Source organism: Mercenaria mercenaria, unplaced genomic scaffold (genome assembly GCF_021730395.1).
Source record: "Mercenaria mercenaria strain notata unplaced genomic scaffold, MADL_Memer_1 contig_3748, whole genome shotgun sequence".
Classification (NCBI taxonomy): Eukaryota; Metazoa; Mollusca; class Bivalvia; order Venerida; family Veneridae; genus Mercenaria; species Mercenaria mercenaria.
The window spans coordinates 34,750-41,706 of record NW_026461917.1 but is presented as its reverse complement, the minus strand read 5'-3'; positions in this window follow the sequence as shown (position 1 = coordinate 41,706).

The following is a 6,957-nucleotide window of genomic DNA, read 5'->3' as shown; positions in this document are numbered from 1 at the left end:
TGGCCTAGGGCATTGATATTTGGTATGTAGCATCATCTAGTGGTCCTCTACCAAGATTGTTCAAATTGTCCCCCTAGAGTCAAATATGGCCCCGCCCCGGGGGTCACATGGTTTATATAGACTTATATAGGGAAAACTTTGAAAATCTTCTTGTACAAAACCACATGGCCTAGGGCTTTGATATTTGGTGTGTAGCATCATCTAGTGGTCCTCTACCAAGATTGTTCAAATTATCCCCCTAGGGTCAAATATGGTGCCGCCCTGGGGGTCCCAAGTTTTACATAGACTTATATAGGAAAAAATGTTTAAAAATCTTCTTGTCTGAAACCACAACACTTAGACCTTTGATATTTGGTTTGTAGCATTGTCTTATGGTCCTCAACCAAAATTGTTCAAATTGTACCCCTTGGGTGAAAAGAGGCCCTGCCCTGGGGGTCCCAAGTTTTATATAGACATATATAGGAAAAAGCTTTAAAAATCTTCTTGTCTGAAACCATATGACCTAGGCTTTTGATATTTGGTATGATGCGTTGTCTAGTAGTCCTCTACCAAAATTGTTCAAATTATGCCCCTGGGGTTAAAAGAGGCCCCGCCCTGGGGTCACATAGTTATTATGTGAGTTATATAGGAAAAATACTTAAAAAATCATCTGATCCTATTTCCAAGACTATATAATTATAATTACCTGATGACCCCAAGCAGGGTTCGCACAGGCCTTGAAAAGTCCTTGAATTCAATGGTAGTCCTTGAAAACTCCTTGAAAATGACAAAAACCCTAAAAAAAACCTGGAAAAGTACTTGAATTTTGAAAAAAACTCCTTGAATTTGACCTTTCACTCCTTGAAAATATTCTTTCCGTAAGTTTGCTTTGCAAAAAGAATTTAAGGCTTAAAATAAATCGGAGAAAATGAAAATAAATTTGTGAAATTGCAGGATCGGGTCACCCGTATGCTATTATAGTGGTGTACGGCCACACTTTATCGATATTTACAGAGTGCTATTTCTACTATATCACCGTTTGCATGTTTCCGTTTCCGTTTAAAAAAATACGGGGAATAATAACTCACAATTTTTAGCAATTTGCGAGTGTTTCCAGTGAATTAAAATGAGTAAGAAAAACAAACGTGTTTACTCAAGTAAGCGGGAGACAAAAGACGAATATAAACAGTGGCTGAAGCCCTATAGAGCAGACAGAACGAAGTGTATTTGTACGTCGTGTGATAAAATTTCGAGGTATCATTAGTAGGAGTGCGCTAAAAAATCACAAGAAAAGCGTTAAACCTCAGCAAAATAGTGAGTCACATCAATCAAATAATCGAATTACGTCATTTTCAAAGGTGTGACAATTGATGGTTGTTTTATTTTTGCATTACATAATAAAAATTGTTCAGATTAGGTCGTGGTTTTGAAAAAAAAATAGTGCTTGAAAAATTGTAAAAAGTACTTGAAATGTCCTTGAAAAGTACTTGAATTTTGTCTCTGATATTCTGTATGAACCATGCCAAGTAATATGATGTCACTTGACTGTGACCTTGACCTACTGACCTACTTTCTTGTTTTTTAAGATACAGCTTTGAAATTTTGATGATATACACAGTTTTGCACACAAATCGTTAAACTGAATTTCATTGACCATGAATGTGACCTACTGACTTTCTTAATATTTTATCATCAGTTTGACATTTGAAACATGTAGCTCATATTACTCAGGTGAGCGATCCAGGGTCATCATGACCCTCTTGTTTATTTTTGGCCGTAGGGAAAAACAGACCACTTTTCTGTGGTACAACATGGATGGTACCTCCAATTTTTAGGTGTATTTTGACATATCTGTACCTTGTAAGAATTTTTTTTCTTTTTGGTTAAATTTCCTCCCTTTGTTGTAAATAAGAGTTATTAGATTGGGGTATGTTGTTGGTCGGGCGGGCGGTGGCGTCAAACTGGTGTTTCTGGTCAATAACTTTTGTTTCGGTAAAGATATTTGAATGAAACTTGGTATGTATGTAGCTTATATCAAGACAAAGGCTGGGATTGATTTTGGGGTTTCTGGGGTCAAGGTCAAGGTCACTGTTACTTAAAATAGAAAAAGTGTTTCTGGTCAATAACTTTTGTTTCGGTAAAGATATTTGAATAAAACTTGGTATGTATGTAGCTTATATCAAGACAAAGGCTGGGATTGATTTTGGGGTTTCTGGGGTCAAGGTGAAGGTCACTGTTACTTAAAATAGAAAAAGGGTTTCCGGTCAATAACTTAACTTAGGAATGAGCTATCATGATGAAACTTGGTGTATAGGAAACTTATATAAAGTTTTAGCTTGGGATTGATTTTGGGGTTTCTGGGATCAAGGTCAAGGTCATTGTTACTAAAAATAGGGTTAGGGTTAGGGTTGTGCTTTAAAGTGGTGCACTGTGATTCAGTATACTTTTTTATTCTTATGAAAAGTGTTGAAAACCTGGTTTCGTGGCATTGCCGCGTTTCTTGTTTGACCTTCTTGTCCTTAAGTGCAGTGATAACAGGTGAGCGATGTAGGGCCATTATGGCCCTCTTGTTTAACAGATTTCAGTACTTATCTAGAAGAATCTTTACCATGACCTTCTCGTCTAGTTTTTTTCGCTCACCTGAGCCAAAGGCTCATGGTGAGCTTTTGTGACAGCTCAATGTCCGTCGTCAGTCTTGTGTCGTCCGTCCGTCAACATTTTCTAAAAAAATCTTGAAAACCACTGGGTAGAATTACACCGAACTTCACAGGAATGATCCTTGGGTGGACCCTTTTCAAAATTGTTCAAAGAATTGAATTCCATGCAGAACTCTGGTTGCCATGGCAACTGAAAGGAAACTTTAGAAATCTTCTTGTCCAAAACCGGAAGGCTTAGAGCCTTGATATTTGGCATGTGACATCATCTAATGGTCCTCTATAAAGATTGTTCAAATTGTGCCCCTGGGGTGAAAAGAGGCCCCGACCCGGGGGTCACAAGTTTTACATAGACTTATATAGGAAAAAACTTTAAAAATCTTCTTGTCTGATACTGCAAGGCCTAAGCTTTTGATATTTGGTATGTTTCTTTTTTTAGCTCACCTGAGCAATGCTCATGGTGAGCTCTTATGATCATGCTGTGTCCGTCGTGCGTCCGTCCGTCGTCAACAATTGTGATTAAAAGACATCTCCTCCATAACCACTGAATGGATTCTGATGAAACTTGGCCTGGATGTTCCTAGGATGGTCCTCTACTAAAGTTATTCAAACGGTTCCGCTTGGTTGCACACGGGCCACCAGAGCTAAAAATAAAAAAATCTTCAAACGACATCTCCTAATCCGATGGTCCAATTTTGAAATAATTTTGCACAAATGGTCCTTATGTCACCCTCTACCAAGATTGTTCAAATTATAACGATTCATCAAAAAACATGGCCGCCAGAGGGCGTGGTCACTTTTCCCTATATGTATATAGTGGAACCTTTAAAAATCTTCTTGTTTGAAACTACTTGCCCGATTTTAGAATAATTTTACACAAATGGTCCTTGTGTGACCCTCTACCAAGATTGTTCAGATTATTCCGATTATGTGTGGCATGTATATGATATAGGCTAACATAGAAGAAACCTAACTCTGTACTTATACAAACACACTTGAAGCCTTGTACACAGGTGAGCGCTTTAGGGTCAATGACCCTCTTGTTTTGTTTTTGAAGCTTAAGCAAAGAAATTTGTTTAAACAAGCAGGGTTCTGCACCCACTATCAAATCATAATGACCTGATGACCCCAAGTGATTAGGGGTCACTTGACTGTGACCTACTTTCTTGTTAGCTCACCAGAGTATAAAGTGCTCAAGGTGAGCTATTGTGACCGGTCATTGTCCGGCGTCCGTCAACATTTGCCTTGTGAACACTCCAGAGACCACATTTTTGACCCAATCTTTATGAAACTTGGTCAGAGTGTTTGTCTTGATGATCTCTAGGTAAAGTTCGAAACTGGGTCATGTGGGGTCAAAAACTAGGTCAGTAGGTCAGAGCAAAGTAAAAGCTTGTGAACACTCTAGAGACCGCATTTGTGACCCAATCTTTATGAAACTTAGTCAGAATGTTAGTCTTGATGATCTCTAGGTCAAGTTTGAAACTGGGTCATGTGGGGTGAAAAGCTAGGTAAGTAGTTCAGATCAAAGGAAAAGCTTGTGAACACTCTAGAGACCACATTTTTGACCCAATCTTTATGAAATGGTCAGAATGTTTGTCTTGATGATCTCTAGGTCGAGTTCGAAACTGGGTCATGTGGGGTCAGAAACTAGGTCAGTACGTCAGATCAATGGAAAAGCTTGTGAACACTCTAGAGACCACATTTTTGACCCAATCTTTATGAAACTTGGTCAGAACGTTTGTCTTGATGATCTCTAGGTCAAGTTCGAAACTGGGTCATGTGGGGTCAAAAACTAGGTCAGTAGATCAGATTAAAGGAAAAGCTTGTGAACACTCTAGAGACCACATTTGTGACCTAATCTTTATGAAACTTGGTCAGAATGTTAGTCTTGATGATCTCTAGATCAAGTTCGAAACTGGGTCATGTGGGGTCAAAAACTAGGTCAGTAGGTCAGATCAAAGGAAAAGCTTGTGAACACTAGAGACCACATTTTTGACCAAATCTTTATGAAGCTTGGTCAGAATGTTTGTCTTGATGATGTCAAGTTCAAAACTGGGTCATGTGGGATCAAAAACTAGGTCAGTAGGTCAGATCAATGGAAAAACTTGTGAACACTCTAGAGACCACATTTTTGACCCAATCTTTATGAAACATGGTCAGAACGTTAGTCTTGATGATCTATAGGTCAATTTCGAAACTGGGTCATGTGGGGTCAAAAACTAGGTCAATTGGTCAGATCAAAGGAAAAGCTTGTGAACACTGTAGAGACCGCATTTGTGACCTAATCTTTATGAAACTTGATCAGTATGTTAGTATTGATGATCTCTAGGTCAAGTTTGAATCTGGGTCATGTTGGGTCAAAAACAAGTCAGTAGATCAGATCAGTGGAAAAGCTTGTTAACACTCTAGAGGCCTCAGTTTTGACCCAATATTTATGAAACTTGATCAGTATGTTAGTATTGATGATCTCTAGGTCAAGTTTGATCTGGGTTATGTTGGGTCAAAAACTAGGTCAGTAGATCAGATCAGTGGAAAAGCTTGTTAACACTAGAGGCCACAGTTGTGACCCAATATTTATGAAACTTAGAAAGTTTGGCTTGATGATTTCTAGGTTAAGTTTCAATCTGGGCCATGTGCAGTCAAAAACTAGGTCACCTGGTCAAATCAAAGGAAAAGCTTGTGAACACTTTAGAGGCCACATTTGTGACTCAATCTTTATGAAACTGGGTCAGAATGTTTGTCTTAATCATTTCTAGGTCAAGTATGAATCTGGGTCATGTGGGATCAAAGACTAGGTCACTAGGCCAGATCAAAGGAAATTCTTTTCAACACTAGAGACTACAATTTAAGTTTGAAACTCATGGGAATTAGTCAGAATGTTTGTTTTGATAATCTATAGGTCAAGTTCCAATATGAGTCATGTGGGGTCAAAAACTAGGTCACCGGTCAAATCAAAGGAAAAGCTTGTGAACACTCAAGAGGCCGCAGTTGTAACCAAATCTTTATGAAATTTTGTCAGAATGTTTGTCTTGATGATCTTTAGGTCAAGTTCAACTCTTGGTCATGTGGGGTCAAAAACTAGGTCAGTAGGCCAGATCAACTCTGGTGAGCGATGTATAGGGCCATCATGGCCCTCTTGTTTTTTAAGATACAGCCTTGAAATTTGGATGACATACAGTTTTGCACACCGATCTTAAAACTGACGTTCAGTGACCATGAATGTGACCTACTAACCTACTTTCTTAATATTTTAGCATCAGTTTGACATTTGAAACACATAGCTCATATTACACAGGTGAGCGGTCCAGGGTCATCATGACCCTCTTGTAACTAAATTATGCCCATTTTTTTGACTTAGAAATTTTTTATTAAGTCTTTGTATGTAAGCAAGTATCTCAGTACCCACAAATGGGAATGGGCTGAAACTTCACACATTTGTTCTTTGTGATGAACTTACATACACTGTACAGGTTCCATAACTCTGTTTTGCAGAGTTATTGTGATCACTCACTGTACCGCGTCCGTCTGTCGTCCATCCACACTTTCCTTTAAACAACATCCCCTCTGAAACCATTTAATGGAAGTTGATGAAATTTGCCTCTGATGTCCCTTTGGTGGTCCTTTTCCAGAATTGTTCAAATGGTTCCACTTGGTTGCACATAGGGGCCGCCAGGGCTAAAAATAGACAAATCTTCAAATGACATCTCCTCTTAAACCGCTGGTCCAATATTGTAATAATTTCACACAAATGGTCCTTGTGGATCCTATACCAAGTTTGTTCAAATTATTCCGATGGCCGCCAGGGGTCGTGTTCACTTTTCCCTACATGTATATAGTGGAAACTTTAAAAATCTTCTTGTATGAAACTGTTTGCCTGATTTGAAATTTTATCACACAAATGGTCCTTGTGTGACCCTCTGCCAAGATTGTTCAAATAATTATGATTCGTAAAAAAACATGACTGCCAGGGTGTGTTGCCATTTTTTCCCTATATGTAGATATTGGAAACTTTTAAAATATTCTTGTCAGAAACAGCAGGTCCAATTTTAAAATAATTTTACACAAATGTTTCTTTGGTGACCTTTTACGAAGATAATACAATTTTTTCTGTTTCATAAAAAAGCATTGCCACTAGGAGGTGTGGTCACTTTACCCCTTATTTATGGAAACTTTAAAAAATCTTCATGCTTAATATTGTCATATCACATCATTCCGCCAATGTCTTACCCCACATCTACCTCCATCCCCTACTCCCTACCCTCAACTCGTACATACACAGTACATGCCTGTATATATACAGTAGAAACTTTTAACTGTTCAAGCA